The sequence below is a fragment of the Sus scrofa genome, chromosome X, assembly GCF_054392235.1.
Source record: "Sus scrofa isolate SSC_HxYL_T2T_F1_AM1 chromosome X, Sscrofa_HxYL_maternal_Yorkshire_Landrace_v2.0, whole genome shotgun sequence".
NCBI classification, from domain to species: Eukaryota; Metazoa; Chordata; class Mammalia; order Artiodactyla; family Suidae; genus Sus; species Sus scrofa.
In genome coordinates, this window is record NC_139401.1 from 117,864,633 (window position 1) to 117,882,812 (window position 18,180).

At 40.2% G+C, this 18,180-nt stretch overlaps 1 long non-coding RNA gene across 2 annotated transcripts in view; it reads left to right on the forward strand.

Moving 5' to 3' along the window:
* LOC110257808 (uncharacterized) overlaps positions 1 to 12,387 on the forward strand; it is a 54,361-nt gene extending 41,974 nt beyond the window's left edge. For both annotated transcript variants that reach the window (XR_014834628.1, XR_014834630.1), the window contains 3 exons: positions 8,159 to 8,233; positions 8,405 to 8,518; positions 9,477 to 12,387. This is a non-coding gene — a long non-coding RNA (uncharacterized LOC110257808). The remainder of the gene's footprint in view (positions 1 to 8,158; positions 8,234 to 8,404; positions 8,519 to 9,476) is intronic.
* The last annotated feature ends 5,793 nt before the right edge of the window (positions 12,388 to 18,180 follow it).

An 18,180-nucleotide genomic window follows, 5' to 3' on the forward strand; every position in this document is an offset into this window, starting at 1 on the left:
AGAAGAAATGGAGTAACAGGCAAGCAGAGTGCTTTAAAGGAGTTCTCTGAGGACGAAGAGGCCAGGGACACTAATTTAAATTAATTAAGGTCTTCCTACCTGCCAGCCACAGTGATGTTCTGTCCTTTATTTCATTTAGTTCCCTCAAACGACTTTACCAAATAAGCACCATTATTCTGATATACCGTAGGGATGAAAGAAATGAAAATTCAAAGAGGCAAAGGGACTTGCCTAACATTGCAAAGTTGTGATTTCAACTTAGGCCTCATCCGAGTTTTAAAAACACATCTCATCGCATTACACTGTTGTATGGAAGGAACACAAGGGCTGCAGAGAAACCTTTCCTCCATCCACGTGCCTGTGAATCCTCACAGCCTCTCCCCACAAATCGGCCCACTCCTTCAAATGTCGCCCCTCTTAAGACATCACCTTCTCCTTCATAAACTCCTTTCTTTGTCTTCGATAACCTCTTTCTGCGATTCTGAGGCTCTCTACAATTTACCCCTGGCCAAATCCTCACTTTTCCCATATTCTCAGGTAGATCCCTGACTCCTCCTTCCTAGGGGGGCATCTCTCATGTCATGGGAAAAAAACCGGCATAGGCTAATTTTCCTGACATATGCAGAAAAGAGGATTCCAGGATTAGTTTCCTATGGTTCTAATTAAATTATTACAACATTTAGTAGCTTAAAGCCACACAAGTTTATTCTCTTATAGTTCTGGAGGCCAGAAGTCTGAAATTAGTTTCACTGAGCTAAAATCGAGGTGTCCGTAGAGCGGTTTCCCCTCCAGAGTCTCTAGAGGGGAGTGTTTCCTTGCCTTCTCCAACTCGAAGTTATGCATTCCTTGTAGTCCCTGGTTTGTGGCCACTCCTTCCATCTTCAAAGCCAGAAGTGTATCATCTTCACATTTTTCTTTGTTTCTGTCATGGCATCTTGACATCTTGCATCTCAAGATCATTAACTTAATCATACCTGCAAAATCTCTTTTGTTACATATCATTCAGTTTCCAGGGATTAAGACTTAGATATCTTTAGGGGCCATTACTCAACTGACCACAACATCCAAGATGCTCAATTGCACGCTTATAGCAGGGACTAGTCCTTCGTCTCTGGAATAGATGAACTAGGACTTCAAGAGTTAGAGACAGAATAGAAGACACAAGCCTGGATGAAGTTACAAGAGTGATGAAAACTTGAATTGTGTTGAAATGAAGTCAAGTACAGGGCTAGTAGTTCCTGCTTCCTGAGTCTTCCTGCAACGTCTCTTTACTTGCACACCACCCCTCCAGAGGGAGGTAAAGGAACGTAGGACTTAGAGGTGAGCATTTCTCCCTTTCTTTTTTTCTGAAATGATCGCCTTATTGTTCTTTTGTCTGGCCTGGGTGGTATCTCTAGCAGAGGAGGAAAGGCTGAGAATGTGGCTCCAGAAAGAGAGGTGACTAGAATGCCTCTCTAGGCGAACTCTCGTCTCCCTCTCCATCTCCACGTTACCTATCCCCTTCCCTAGCCTTAAGGCCCATGAGGCACCTCCTATTTGTTAGGAAGTTAAGGTACAATAAAGTGAATCCCAAGATAAGTAGAAAAGTGGAGAAAAGGAGGAGGTTTCCTTAGGAGACGTCCTCATGTCAGCCCACTTCTGGACAGAGAGAGGCCTTCTCCATCCAGCAGTCTGGGGGAGGAGAGGAAGTGGCGATGTCTGCCAAGCAGAGTGCCCACGAGCCAACAGAGTCATTTCCTGATAACAATTAGCTTCTTTTCCTTGGCACTAAATATTGCTACCTATCTAGGATATAGGGACCCTCAGGAACTTTCCCTTTCCACAAGATTCTCTGCCTGCCGATCATCACAAGGAATAGCTTTAATTGCATCTGGCAGGTCTGAGCTAAAGTCCGGTGAAGAGAGTGGAGAATAGGAATTTTGGGAGCTCAGGTTTTTGAAATCATGGAAACACTGGTTAGGATGGGAGTGTGGAAGCATGCCTGGCTCCAGACTAAATTGTCATGGTCTTGGAGTGTCGGCAACAGCATCATAAGCTCAGTGAGGTTTTGATTTATGAGCACCAGATGCACAGTTGTGCACTGATGTTTTTTGTCGAGTTAGCAGCTGGCTTCCCATATTTTGTTCCTGTTCCAGGACATCGTCTATTATATTGTTCAACGCTCCTCCTCATGACAAATTCTTCTCCAAGATTGCAGCCAGGAAAAAGTTTGTTTCTCCTAGTAAACGTGCCTGCTTTCTTTTGCCAGACAATAAAAGCAGTGAAACCCATCACACAGAAGTACCCCCGCTTCCGCACCCTTGCAAGAGGGTTGACAAAAACTCTCCAGCTGAATGAGTTCTGAGTCTGCTGAGAGGGGAAGTGTCAGGGGTGAGGAAAAAACCCAGGGCAGCTCACAGAACTCACTCCAGACCAGGGAAGCAGGGCAAGCCGCAACTTCTGAAGAGAGGGACTGGCCAGCCATAGGCCAAGGACCTCACAGGGAATCTAGAGAATTCCCAGGCAACAATGATGACACCATCAAATTCTAAGATGAACCATGTTAGGACATTCTCCAGCAGAAAAATTAGAAAAAAATTGGGCCTGGCCGCCAGGGTTAGGAAGAGCCAGGAATATTTAGGAAACAGGCCTCAGATGTGTCTTCTTACTGAGTCTTAACTGATTTGTGAGAGACAAAGAAGCTCTGGGAACTGGTAGTACTCAGGCAGAAAAACAGGCCTAATTGTCCCCGGGAAATCCAGGAAGATCTACTGATCTGAGGGCTTCACAGAAACGCCCTAAGCCTGCTGTGATGGGGTGTAAGAAATTTTTGACGTTCTAAATCCCACTAAGTCCCTAGACCAGTTCAACTATACTTTCGATATCCTTTTTAACTGATGCTTGATTGTTTTCGCATACTGAAAATGTAGGGGGGGGGTTAGTTTATTTTGTTTGTCCCTATCTCCTTCCCTTTGCACTTCTTTTATTCTTTGCTAACAGATTTTAGCCTAGTTGTACCAAGAATTTCCCAAGTGTCAGCCATTTCAATTTTTTTTTTTTAAGAACGGGAATAAATAAGCATATAGATATATGATGTTTTATTTGTGGGCTTGTTCATTTCCTCCTCTGCCCTTGCTTGGATTTAATCTGGAAGAGGTTATTGACCTCGACTCAGTCCTGCTCCCCTTGCTTGGGCAGATTGTTTGCTTTTGGCCATAAGGGGCGCCTGGGCAAGTGTTTGCCCTGCTAGTAACCTGTGGAGTCACTGCTGCAAAGGAAAGTATCTCATTTTGTTAGATGCTTTTATTACCTATGGCATCACAATAACATTTTCCTCTGGTTTCTTGCCTTGGGAACACCTAATGGCAAGATGCTTTTGATACTTCAGTAACTAAAGCTCCTTTAATGGGGTTCCTGATAGACCTGCCTTGTTTTGTTCTATAGTGAAAAATGTTACAAGAAAGTTGCAGTATATATTTTGTTTGTAACGATGCCTTAAGCTATTAAGGCCATTTGTTATTTTCTGAAAGGAAGAGAGATAATGCTCGCTAATAAAATTCACCCCACTGCAGGTCGCTCTAAGTTTTTTCCCTACAAAGTGTTCCGGAGCTCTCGTCCATCTGCCTCTCTTCTTCATCTTTGTCCTTGTGAGATGCGGAGGGGGCACGGCTTTTCTAAAGCTGGGGCATTGGACTCTGTCGGCATCTCAAATAAGTCGCAAGGAAGAGCCAGCTTAATGCAAACTGCACCCCCCTTTTGTCGTTCCCTCTCCTGGCCCTGGCTTCCTTGTTTGCTCCTCCTTGTCAGCAGAGTCCAGCCTCCTTGGGCCACTAATTCTGGCATCGCCCTGAAGACCCTGTCTTTTAGTCTATTCCTGCTCCCTATCCAATATTCAGGCATTGAAGTTCCCCTTAACCCAATTTCTCCCCAAATTGAAAATGCAAATGTGCCGGCTTTATTGTCTGTATGTATTAAGCTTCTACAAGAGGCTTTGTGTTAGGCACAATGCTCTCTATGGGGCAGGACAGAAAGGTGGGGGTGAGGGAGCAGAATGGCCTTTGAACTCTCATGGGTCAGCAGCTGGAGTGTTTTGCACTATTCAGGCCTGCGATGGGGTAAGAAGAGCAGAGGGGGTAGATGGGGACAGAAGCAGGGAGGACAACTGTGGGCTCCATCGTGAAGCCAGAGGGAATTGAACTGGAGAGTCAAAAGCCAGCTCCGGGAGAGGACGCTGTGATTTCCAGCTCACCCCAAGTCTCCGGACACAAAACTGTTCGTAATTCTATTGTCAGAATGATTTCAGCTCCCAGTAATAGGAGGACCACACAGAAGAGGATGCCAAGAGGGAAAGGCTGAGGGTTTCTCATCGTCCTTTCACAGCAAATCCAAGATGCCAGGAAACATACTTTTCCCCAGACATAATAATGTGTGACGTTACACACAGGGACCTGAGGCCAGTTACACCTGTGTGGGGATCTCTGGCGACTTTGTGTACGAATAGTTCACCTGTAATCCTAATGGCAGTTGTTTGTTTCTCTAGCTTCTACTTTTAAAAAGCCCCTGGAAGTTTGACAATGTAAAAGTTTCCACTTTACCATTTGATAGATTAAACCTACTCTAGAGGGGCTGAAGTTTTATAATCCCTATCTGACTGGACCCAAGTGTGCGAAACAGAAAGCTTTTCACAGGGGCAAGCAGGGATGGTGGCGGTGCGCAATACGCGGATCAACACCCGGCTTCTTTTAACAAAACATAAAAGCTATTTCCAGCTGAAATTCTCAGAAACACTATAGGAAATTAGTATGACTGATTGATGTGATCTCATCTAATAGAAATGAGAGTCGAAGTTTTATCCCTCTAGAACAGATGATTAGAGACAAATGAGGGGCAGGTTCCCATGGCAACCATGTGGCTATCTCAGACCCAAAAGAGGCCTCTGGAGGGGAAGCTTTGAGAAGGAATATGGGGTTTTTTTTTTTTTTTTTTTTTTTTTTTTAAGGGAAGAGACAGTATACCTTTGTCTTTTAGGGACATCGTGGAATGCTTAGGGAATTAAAGTGATGTGGAGGTACCTTTAGAGTTGTTGTGTGAGTCTTGGGGAATGATTTTGAACACTCTTCCAATCTCTTGATGTGAGAAGAGCATCCCTCCATTTGGTTAGGCCTCTTACTCCAACTCCCTTTGAGGAGGGTCATAACTGAGAGGACAGGGGAATCTACGGACATGACTGCAAACCCACGTGGGGCCATGCTGGGTGTCAGTATCAGGTAAATCCATCATCTTCAGACCCTCCTTTTCTTAGCATAGACCTACTTTCTCTGCCTTGAACTCATAGCCAACCATTCTAGCCCATCATGGGGTTGGGAGAATCTTTGGGGTGGCAGTGTTTGTGCTGAGGGTGATATGGCAGGATATCACACCTCCTTTTGTGAAGGGGTATGGCTGACATCTTCCTGCTGATTCCCTCTTAGTAGATCAGGGTCCAATTTCATGGCAGCCATCATGGATAGGAGTAAAAGTCAAAGCCAAGGGAGCTCTGCTCTTCTTACTCTAAGGACTTTTCCAGCTTCCCCTGGCCATTTATTTTTATTTTTATTTTTTTTTTAGCTTTTTAGGGCCATACCTGCGGCATATGGAGGTTTCCAGGGTAGGGGTTGAATCAGAGCTGTAGTTGCCAGCCTACACCACAGCCACAGCAATGCAGGATTGGAGCCATGTCTGTGACCCACACCGGAGCCCAAGGCAATGCTGGATCCTTAACCCACTTAGCGAGGCCAGGGATGGAACCCGCATCCTCATGGATGCTAGAGTTTGCCACCACTGAGCCATGATGGGAACTCCCTCCCCTGACCACTCTTTTTTTTTTTTTTTTTTTTTGTCTTTTTGCCTTTTCTAGGGCTACTTCCGCGGCATATGGAGGTTCCCAGGCTAGGGGTCTAATCAGAGCTGTAGCCACCAGCCTACGCCACAGCCATAGCAATGTGGGATCCAAGCCACGTCTGCAACCTACACCACAGCTCAAGGCAACGCCAGATCCTTAACCCACTGAGCGAGGCCAGGGATCGAACCTGCACCCTCATGGTTGCTAGTCAGATTCGTTAACCACTGCGGCACAATGGGAACTCCTCCCCTGACCACTCTTAAACGACAACTTCTACCATATCAAAATCTCTCTGCTGCCTTCCTCTTCCCTCCCTTCACAAGTAAAGTTTTCATGGTCTTCTATTTTTTTTTTTTTCCTTTCTCCAGATTTCCCTGTTTTCACTTCTCCTTGGTTCCGCCCCTTGCTCCTTCCTGTCCCCGTCTTCCTCCCACATGTAGTCCCAAGAACTTTGTTGACATCTGAGATGTCAGATTTGATGAGATGTCAGATTTGATGAAATGTCTGCCCCTGAAATCACAGAGGCCCTAAGGGATTCCTAATCTAGATCAACAGCATCATGGAAGGAAACAGATAAACGATAGGGTGTAACATTTTCTAAATTTCTGTTCTATGCCTTCGCATATGCTAACTCACTGTATCTGAAAAATAGCCCAGCAGAGTAGACTTTATGAATCATTCCCATTCTACCGGTGATGAAACCAAGGTCCTCAAAATTAAAATGACTCTCCAAGAAATTAGAGCTTAGAAGTGCAGAATCAGGATTTGCATTCTTGTCCTCTGGCTCCAAATCTGGTTCTTCTTCCACTCCTTAGGAGATTATGGGAGTTTGAGGCCAATGTGTTACCAAGAGAAGATATGGTTGCTGTCTCCTGAAGGCTGCTGATGTGTGGGAGAGGGCTCTTCAAAGACTTATTCTGTTCAACTGTTACAGCTCCGGGAGCTTTGCAGCCATGCTTGAACTTGAGGCCTCGAATCTGTTTTCACCCAGGGTGATAGCAAGTAATTCATTCTCAGTCTCCCACAGGAGAATATCCTGTTCCCACTATAGGCCCTGGATGACCTGAGTCAGGAGTTCTGGCCACTCGGGCTCCTTGATTTCTATTCAATCATTCATTCCTTTATTTACACATTCATTCATTTGCTCAACTCCATTGAGTGTATCTCAGGTACCAGACACTATGGAAGGAGTTGCGGATCCATTGATGATCAAGCCATAATCTCTGCTTTGCTGTAGATTTTCTGGAGTATTCAGAGACTTTGGTGGATAATGGCAATGCGATATGGTAGGAATGGTGATACAACTATGACTGATTTGCAGCATGGAAACTTTGGCCAGAGTTGGGGAATGAGGCCAGTTGTGAAGGTTTATCTTTGTAGGAATCAACCTTTCTTGGCTCCCAGGTACCCACATTCCCCTTCCTTCCTCAGGTTCTTATGTGTAGCAAATATTCAAAGTCACTTCTTTATTTTCTAAATAGGACTTTTGTGTGTGTGGGTTGGGGGAGGTACATTCATTGTATGAATCATCAATCAGTGTCTTTAAAGAAAAATATAAGCCCAAATGCTCTTTCTTATTGAAATTCTGGGAAATATACTAGGAAATTAGCCTACAACTGACTAATGCAATCCCTTCTAACACAAATAGTCCTGTGCTAATATATCTGATCAGTCTAGAGAGCTTAGATTGCCTTGGTACAAAAAGGAGTAAGTGGGATGCAATTTTTTTTACTAACCTGCTTTGTAAATAAATGTCCCTGCATTAGAACATGATCTTTAAGTGCTCTCCTCTATACAACCCCCTTCCTGTGTCCTTCTCCCTGGGGGTAAATGCTCATATGCACAGCAGTGACCTTTTCTTCTCTCTAATCTCCCTCTTTGAAAGCTTGTTTTCTCTAGCTGTTTTTCTTGGAACAGACCTGATACAGAAATTCACACTGCAGTGTAGATGGATGAAAACAACTGAATGTTGTACCTTTTATAAGGCATTTGCATCTTAATGAAGACGAGTCACTCAATTTGGAGACATAAATTCTTCTTTTAAAATTGTCATGCTCACAATTCACTTTTTTAGATACCCAGGAACAAGTCCCCCAGCCCCAGATCTTTGACTTCAAATTCTAATGGGAAAATTTCAGGCACCAGTACATTTGACCTGAGGGAAATATTTTGGAGTAAAAGAGGCTGTTTCATTTCCCTATCAAATCCCAACTCTGGCACGCTGCTTGGGGTGACATCTCTAATTTCTCCTCCCTTCTGGAAGTACTTTTGGCTCAGCTCATCTCTATTCCTTTGCAGTCAGTCATTGAATACGGCCAGTCCATGCAGAGTGGAGGTAGGAACTGAAGAAGATCGGCTTCCATCATCTTTAAGGTATGAATTCGGAAGATATTATGACTGTGTAATTGAACGACTGACCTGATTCTGGTTGGCTTGTTAGGGTGAAAATCAGCCTTTCCTCGCACACACGTTCTGTGGGGAGGTAAGCTCATGTATCAGCTCACATGCGCATGTAATCACATGTGCTCTTGCTTATGTTTGCAGATAAAAGGGTTGTGGGGAGATTGCTGAAAGATGAGTGATGATAATAATGGCTCACCATGCTTTAGACACTGCGCTACTGGAGTTATATATCCTCAGAACCTCCATATGAAGCAGGTATTTTTATTTTATTTTCTTAACTTGCCTTTTTTAGGGCCACACCTGCGGCATATGGAAGTTCCTAGGCTAGAGGTTGAATCAGAGCTGCAGCTGCCAGCCTATACCACAGCCACAGCAACGCCAGATGCAAGCTGTGTCTGCAACCTACACCCCAGCTCAAGGCAACACCGGATCTTTAACCCATTTAGCGAGGCCAGGAATCGAACCTGCATCCTCATGGATACTAGTCGGGTTTGTTACTGCTGAGCCACCACGGGAACTCCTATTATTGCCATTTTAAAGATGAAGAAGCTGAAAACCAGATACATTAAATAAATTTCTTCAGATCACTCAGTAAGTGTAAGAGGGAGCATTTGAATTTCAGTCTTGATCCAGAGCCTGTACTTTTAATCATAATACTGCTTTTCCATGGGCGTGGATGAATGGATAAAGTTGAATATTCCAAGCTGGAAGGAGATATACGTCTGAACGATGTCCTCAGGTAAGAATGGACAAGATGTGCCCCGTGGACAGTGTCCATGCCACTTAAGAGGCAAGAATTCTTGCAGGGTAGTAGGGAAAAGAATTCCTGCAGTAGTTGTCTGGGGGCTATGTTGTGGAGGGTCCAGAATGTTGATCCAAAGAATGAATCTTTTATCCTTTATCTAGTACTTCAATTCTTAAAGGCCAGGATTCAGGGGCTAAAGAAGTTTTCAGAAAGTATAAATGAAAATATTTTCAGAATTGTACAGAGGAATTTGGAGATAAGTCAAAATACTAAAGCCAGAACAGAAACATATTTAATAAAAGTAATCATTCAGCAGCATGAAGCGTTAGATGAGGTCTATTGTGGATTGTTTTCCCTTTGCACATCACAGAGAAAACATCCAGTATTGTGATAACCAAGGTAATTTGTCCTAAGGTTAATAGGTGGTAAGAAAAAAAAAAGGATGTTTTGTTGTGTTCCATCCTACAGGGGCCAAAAGGTTCTGTTTGGCTTATATCACATTTACAAAGAAAGTACTGGTCTAAAATTCCCAAATGGCAAGCCTGGTAACGTCACAAAATGACTTCTATTGTTGGATGCAACAGGAGAGATTCTGGGTAATAACAGAGATGACTACCTGTGTGGCACTCCCTGGCCTGGGAGACCACGGATCTGGATTCCAATTCCAGTTCTACTACTAATTAACTGTGGGACCTGAAGACCATCACCCAGTTTCTCCTAAGCTCTGATTTTTTCACTCATAAAATGTGAGAGCTGCACATCTTATAACTGCCCTCTCTGCCACTTTTTTGTATGTGTATTTATTTTTTAAATGTATTTTATTACATATAAATGTATAGCTGATTTACAATGTGTTAATTTCTGCTGTATAGTAAAGTAACTCGGTTGTGTATGTGTATATTCTTTTTCATATTCCTTTCCATTATGGTTCATCACAGGATATTGAATATAGTTCCCTGCGCTATACAGTAGGACCTTGTTTATCCATCCTATATACACACTACTTCGCATCTACTAATCCCAAACTCCCAATCCTTCCCTTTTCCACCCATCTCCCCCTTGGCAACCACAAGTCTGTTCTCTATGTCTGGGAGGCTGTTTTATAGAGAGGTTCATTTGCATCATATTTTCACTAGTAATATGTAGGTCTTTTCTCACTGTAAAAAATGTTAAGCAATACCAAAGCCCCCCTTCAACTTCTTACTTCATCTCTTCCAAGATGGAAATTAAATTTTTAGCATAGTCTAAAGATTGTTATGTATCTATAGACATATAGATATATGTACATAGTTTTATGGGAGATGATTGTTATGTATCTATAGACATACAGATATATGTACATAGTTTTATGGGAGTCATTTTAAAAATAAATGTTATCAGACTATACGTGTTGTTCTGCAGGTGGCTTTTTTTCATTCAACAGCATGCCTTTGGGATATTTTCATGTTGGTACATATAAACCTGTCTCATTTTTTTTATAACTGGTGCATAGTGTGCATATACTATCATTTGCTTAGCTATTTTCTCACTAATGAATAAATAGGTTGTTTACAAAGGATCACAATTACAATGCTGCAATAGACAACCTTAGACATCTTCGTATACAGATGTGCAAGTGTTTCCTTAGGGAATATGCTCTGACATGGAATTTCTGGGTCTGAATATTTCAGTTTTATTAAGTGCTGTCAAATAGTTCTGTAAACCAAGCTACACACATGCTAGCAGTTTCATTGCAACTTTATTAACACTGTTTCATTTGCCAGTCTTATGGGTGAAAATGGCATCTCTGGTTATTTGTAAATTTGAGCAGTTTTTCCACTGCTCATTGTCACTTTGCATTTCTTTCTTTTTTTTTTTAGTTTGGGTCAGATGCTCATTCATATCCCTTTCCCATTTATTCTAATAGATGTTGGCTTTTTTTTTTTCATTTTTTGACATTGATATAGAGGATAACTTTATTTTTGTATAAATGCACATGTTTATAACTTTAAATCATAACTAAATTGTAATTATGCAGTTGTAGACTACAATCTCATTTCTTAACTTTGTTTATGGTAACTATCATTGCCCAGAAGTTAAAAAATCTTGACCCTGTCAAATTTCTCTATCTTTTAAAAGGATTTCCAGATTTTAAGTCTTGCTTAAAAAGTCTTTCTCCCTTTTTAAATGGTTTCTACCAGATTTTCTTCTAATATTTTAATAGTTTTGCTTTTCAGTATAGCTCTTTAATTCATTTGAAATTTATTTTGTTTATATAGTATGGTAGAGATTTTCTGTCTTTGTCTCTAGTGTCACTTAATTTCTGTGTATGTGTCTGCATATACTTTTTCCCAACCACCAATGTTTATCAGAATTCATCCTCTCCCCACTGATTTGCTTCCTAATTAATCATATGCTGAATTTCCAGTTATTTACATAGATCTGATTTAGGAACCTGTGTTATACTTCATCGATCTCTTTGATATTCTTATATCAATACTATGCTATCAGAATAGCTACTTTTTGTTAACACATTTTGATATCTGATAGAATAACCCCCCCCCTTTTTTTTTCTTTTCCAAAATTGTCTTTGTTATTTTCATGTAGTTTCTTTTCTGGGTGAGTTTAGAATCAGATTCAGATTTTATAAAAATTCCTACATGGAATTTTGTTGTAATTGCATTTAATTTATAGAATAATCTGAATAGAAATGACGTTTCTATAAAAGTGATTCATCCCTATTGTAATTCTCCAGGAAAATTGTAATTCTCTTCATTTATTCAGTTAGTTAAAGACCTTTAGTAAAGTGTTAGAATTTTCTTTATATAGGTTTTGAATATGTCTTATTAGCTTTATTCAGGTTTGAGTATTTTATTACATTTCTTCTTGAGTACTTCATTTTTTTCCTATTATAAATTAGATCCATTTCCCTATTACATTTTCTAATTGGTTGCTTCATTGGCTTTAATCATTCAGCAAATATTACTTGAGTGCCTATAATGTGCCCAAAGGCCCTGGGGATTAAAAAGGGGAAAAAAAAAAAGCACTCTTTCTTTTTGAGTTTTAGTAAGGTATCATTGTTTTACTTGGCTTTTTCAAGGTAAACTTATATTTTTGTCTCTTCTGTCTTAATATTTCTATTTCTTACTTATTTTTCTCGTACTGTTGCATTGACTTAGACTTCCAGTACAATGTCGAATAAAAGCAATTATAATCCTGCTGTATAGCACTGGGAACTATATCTAGTCACTTATGATGGAGCATGATAATGTGAGAAAAAGAATGTATATATGTATGTGTGACTGAGTCACCTTGCTGTACAGTAGAAAATTGACAGAATACTGTAAACCAGCTATGATGGAAAAAATAAAAATCGTTTAAAACAAAAGCAAAAAAAAAAGCAATTATAGTTTGCATTCTTTTTTTTTGTTTCTGACTTTTATGGAATTTCTTCAATTTCATCATTAAATGTGATACTTGCTGTATATTTATGGTAGATACTTTTCACAAATTAAGGCTATTTCATCCTCTTCCAACTATACCTAAGTTTTTTGTTAGGAAAATGTATGTTAAACAGGTCTATGTACAATGCTAAGGTATGTTGCCAAAAGTTCATCTGAACCTAAAGTTCCATGGAATCACTCCTCTGAATGAATTTCAAATTATTCAGTCACATATTGACACTGATAGAGACTGTTTTAAAGTTTGTTTATTTGTTCATTTGGTTTTTAGCAAAGACTCTACTTATTAGTATACGCACTTAGGTAGTAATTTTTTTTTTGTCTTTTTTTTTCTTTTGTCTTTTGTTGTTGTTGTTGTTGTTGCTATCTCTTGGGCCGCTTCTGCGGCATATGGAGGTTCCCAGGCTAGGGGTTGAATCTGAGCTGTAGCCACCGGCCTACGCCAGAGCCACAGCAACGCGGGATCTGAGCCGCATCTGCAACCTACACCACAGCTCAGGGCAACGCCGGATCGTTAACCCACTGAGCAAGGGCAGGGACCGAACCCGCGACCTCATGGTTCCTAGTCGGATTCGTTAACCACTGTGCCACGACGGGAACTCCCTAGGTAGTAATTTAATCAAAGTTCTAAAAAATTTTAAAGAGTGTAAACATGGCTGAATCATATATAAGAGCTCTGAGGAAACACAGAAAAAAAAAATGCCAGTAAAATTTTAGTGGAGATATCAAATAAACTATAAGGTAGAAATTAAACTCCAAGGCAATAAAAACAGCCTTAGAAAAAGAGAAATGAAAGTCCTTGAGACTAATTAACCCAAAGGACCGCATTCAACTGGTAAATGAGGTGTAATCAACATGAATAAGCATAACTTGGAAATATGTTACAACCGTAAGCTCATTGCAGTGAATAAAAACATTTTATTAATACTAAAAGAAAATCTACTAAAATATGCGCCATGTTGGGAATGGCTGGGTTCAAGAAATAATTTGGAGCCTTAATGAGGTGATGATATAATTGTTGTTAATTACATTACTAAATAACCTACTATTAAGCCATGTTTATTTCATAGGAAAAACCTTATTTGTCATGACTCCTCCTGTATTTTTCTTTAATACGTTGCTGGATTTGAAGTGCTAATATTCTATTTAGAATTCTGGGAGTTCCCGTCGTGGCGCAGTGGTTAACGAATCCGACTAGGAACCATGAGGTCGCGGGTTCGGTCCCTGCCCTTGCTCAGTGGGTTAAGGATCCGGCGTTGCCGTGAGCTGTGGTGTAGGTTGCAGACGCGGCTCGGATCCCGCGTTGCTGTGGCTCTGGCGTAGGCCGGTGGCTACAGCTCCGATTCAACCCCTAGCCTGGGAACCTCCATATGCCGCGGGAGCAGCCCAAGAAATAGCAACAACAACAACAAAAGACAAAAAGACAAAAAAAAAAAAAAAAAGAATTCTGCATCTATGTTCATAAGCAAGATTGGCCCCACAGCTTTCTTTTTTCTGCTATATTTGTCCAATCAAAGTTTTGGAATCGAAGCTATACTAGACTTGCAAAATGAATGAAAAATATTTCCTTTTTTCTCTGTGCTCCAGAATATTTTATAGTGCATGAGAGTTATGTGTTACTTAAATATTGCCATAACTTGTCTATTTAAGCTTTGAGGCCCCTTGCCTTTTTTTTTAGTGTTAGATCTATGATTGCCTTTCATATTATTGTTCCATTCAGGTTTTCTACATCTTTCCGAGTCAATTTTAGCAATACATCTTTTCTTGGAAAATAATTCATTAATTATTGACTTTCAAAATTTTAGTGTCATAAAATAATGCATAACTGCATTTAATCCAGTAAATATCCTTCATATATGTATTTATTTTGTTTATTGTTTCAAACATTTATACCTTCTATTTTCCTTCTTCAGACTTTTCCAAAAGTTTACCTACTTTAATAGCCTTCTCAAATAAACTATTTTAGGTTTTCTGGATCAATATTACCTCTTTTTGTTTGTTTTGTCCTTCTCAAAATGTATTTGAATTATGTTTTTATATTTATATTTTTTACTTTTTCTGAGTTAAATTTGTTGTTCTTTAACTAACATCTTGAAGTTTCTAATTTATTTGGGCTGCTTTCTTTGAGTGTCATTTTGGCCATGCTCTATAGATATTGCTATATGATGCTTTCATTCCTGTTCATTTCTAAATAGTTGGCAGTTTTAATTTTGATATTTTGCTTTAACCTAGAGTCATTGAGAGGAAATTTTTAGATTTTGTAGAAATTGTTAAAAATTCTTTTGGTTAACTGTTACCATTCATTTCTAATTGCATTGATATGTGTTCAGAGTGTGTAGCCTCAATGTTCTCTGCTTTTCCTAATTTGTTGAATTTTTTTTTTGTAACCGTATATATGAGCAAATTTTATGCAACACCTATATATGTTTAAGGAATGGCAATTCTCTATTGGATGCATTCGTGGATATATCTATTGTATCAAACTCATTAGTTGTATTCTCGGAATTCATTTTTATTTATGTGTCTATTTGATTTGTTACTGAGTTTCTGAGAGAATGGTATATAAAAGTTTCCTGTTAATGTTGCAGTTTGCCAATTTCTTCTTGTTTTCCTATCCAGGTTTATTTCATTTGTTTCAAAGTTATGTTCTTCTGAAAAGACTAATAATTAGTACATCCCCCTGGTGGGTGGTACAAATAAGAAATATTTCTCTTTTCCTTTTTGACTTTTGTCTATGTTTTGTTTTGCTTGATATTACTATTTTTGCACCTACTTTATTTTCCTTAGCATTTTCTTCGTGTATCTCAATTTATTTTCAAGTCTCATGTGTTATTTTGTTTAAACAGGAAAAGGTTAGATTTTGTTTATTTGTCCAACCTGAGGTTATCTGTCTTTTTATTAGTAGTAGTAGTAGTAGTAGTAGTAGTAGTATTTTCTTTTTCAGATGCACCCATGGCATATGGAAGTTCCCAGGCCAGGGATGGAATCCAAGCTGCATCTGCCACCTCCCCACAGCTGTGGCAATGCCAGATCCTTAACCTCCTGTGCCAGGCTGAGGATCAAACCTGCAACACCACAAAGACAAGCCATCATTAACCCACAGCACCGCAGCGGGAATTCCTATCTGTCTTTTAATGAGATTTTTTTTTTTTAATGGTCCCACCCAAGGCATGTGGAAGTTCCGGCCAGGGACTGAATCCTAGCCACAGCTGCGATCTACCCTGCAGCTATGGCAACCAATCCTGCATCCTTTAACCCTCGCAACCAGGCGGGCATCAAACTTGCACCTCTGCAGCGACCTCTGCAGTCAGATGCTGAACCCATTGTGACACAGTGAGGACTCCAATGAGAAGATTAAATCACTTAGATGTAATGTGATTCTTGATACTTGTATCAAGTATACTTGATACTTGCCATCTTATTTTCCTTTTCCTTTTTTTATTTCTATTTATAGTCTTTTTAGGGTCGCACCTTGGCATGTGGAAGTTCCCACGCTAGAAGTCCCAAACGGAGCTACAGCTGCTGGCCTGTGCCACAGCAACAGGGAATCTAAGCCACGTCTCCAACCTACATCGCAGCTCACGGCAAATGCAGGATCCTTAACCTGCTGAGCAAGGCCAGGGATCGAACCCAAATCCTCATGGATGCTAGTTGGGTTCGTTACCACCAAGCCACATGGGAACTCCCTTACCTTTTCTAATTATAAAATTTTGTTTTTTCCTTTCCAGCAACTTATCGGAAATAGCATTTTCTGTGTTTTATTTTTGTTCTCTAGTAGGTTTTTTGGGGAAGTTTTATATTTCATATTCTAGTTATTCCCCTTAACTTCTTTAAAAATATTTAAACATTTATTGCCCTTAGCTTATAGAATTTGCAATTATTTACTCATCCCGTAAAAGACAAGAACCATAGCAATAGCTTACCTTCCTTGTTTCTTCTAAATCCCATAATTTTCAATGTAGAGATCATCTGGGATTTAGCTCTGTATTGTTAATATTTTTTCAATCAATAATTATTTAGGTTTTATTATAATTTTTACTGGCTTCTTTTACCACCATTGTTTCTTTTACTGCACATCATTCCCTTGGGCTTATGTTTCATTTTGCTAGAGTACATCCTCCAATAATTCATCCAAAGGTAAATTACAGTTGACAAAATATCTGAATCTCTGCATTCTCAGGGAAAACTACCATCGTTTTTTACAGCCCCCAACTCTCCAATTTAAATGTTGTTCTTTTTTCCCTGAGTATAATATCCTTACTTCCAAATTATTTTTGTCATCAGTTTGAAGCTAATCCATAACTGTTTTCTAACCTTGACTATTGATAATGAGCGATCTCATGCTAGCTTGCTTCTCATTCCTGTGCAGGTGGCCTATTTATTGCTTTGGGGCCTTTCACAGATTTTGTTTTTTCTAGTCTGGGAGTTCTGAACCTTCATGACGTATCTTAGGTATGGATACTTTTTTTTTTTTTTAAAGCTAGCTTTCCCAGTGATTGGTATGTGCTTTTTATTTGAAGATTTTTGTCTTTCCTCAAATCTGAGAAATTTCATGCTATTCTTGTTTGCCAGATCAATTTTTTCCTTCAATATTCTTTTTATTCTTTAACTCCTATACTCTGTTTCTTTGAGGAGGGCATTAGTCCTAATTCTTGAGTTTAGTGACTCTGTTTTGCGGTGCTAGTTTCCGCCAAATATTTGCGGATTTTTGCTTAGTGCTCATCTTGGGTTTTGAGAAGCCCTGTTTGCCTCTAGAAGATGTTTCTTTTTCCCACAGCCTGCACGCTTGCCAAGAGACTAAGAACGGACAGGGCATATGGCTGAATGGAATGTGTAAGTCATTCATCGTCTGGGCATAGAGGCAACCTGCTTCTCATGAGTTCCTTTAACCACGTGGGTTTCTGCCTTGCTTGTCTAACCCAAGCCTCTGTAATAGCTGTTCCAGCCTGGGACAGTTGGGCAGAGGAGAATTAAGCAATCAACCCACTCCGATGTTCAAAATGGGATACTCTAACAAATAATGGTTTTCCTGTGGCTTCCGTATACTACCTGTATCTTTTTCCTCTGGGCTTGGAGATGGCCTGGACCCCTACCCACCTCATTCAGCCATCCTTTCCTACGTATGTTTTAGGCAGTACTTTTCTCCATTAATCTTATACTTTCCACCCTAAGCCTAAAAAGGATTCCTCGAAATGTATGTTTTTTTTGTTTTTTCGTTTTGTTTTTGTTTTTGTTTTGCTATTTCTTTGGGCCGCACCTGCAGCATATGGAGATTCCCAGGCTAGGGGTCGAATCGGAGCTGTAGCCGCCGGCCTACAACAGAGCCACAGCAACACGGGATCCGAGCCGCGTCTGCAACCTACACCACAGCTCACGGCGATGCTGGATCCTTAACCCACTGAGCAAGGGCAGGGACTGAACCCGCAACCTCATGGTTCCTAGTCGGATTCGTTAACCACTGCGCCACGACGGGAACTCCTCGAAATGTATGTTTTGCAAATTATACTTATTTTTTAAATTTCTGCTTAGAGATAATAATTTCAAATATATATTTCCTGCCATTTATGAGGATTTGGAGAGAAAACCAGACATGTGTGCCCAGTTCATCTTCAGTCACTTTCTACAGGAATAGGCTAGCAATGGGCATCCTTTCCTCTCTCCCAACTACAATCCCACCTCCAATACAGAAGCAACTTTCTAAAAAGTGCCTCATGCAAACTTTTAAGCTGTGA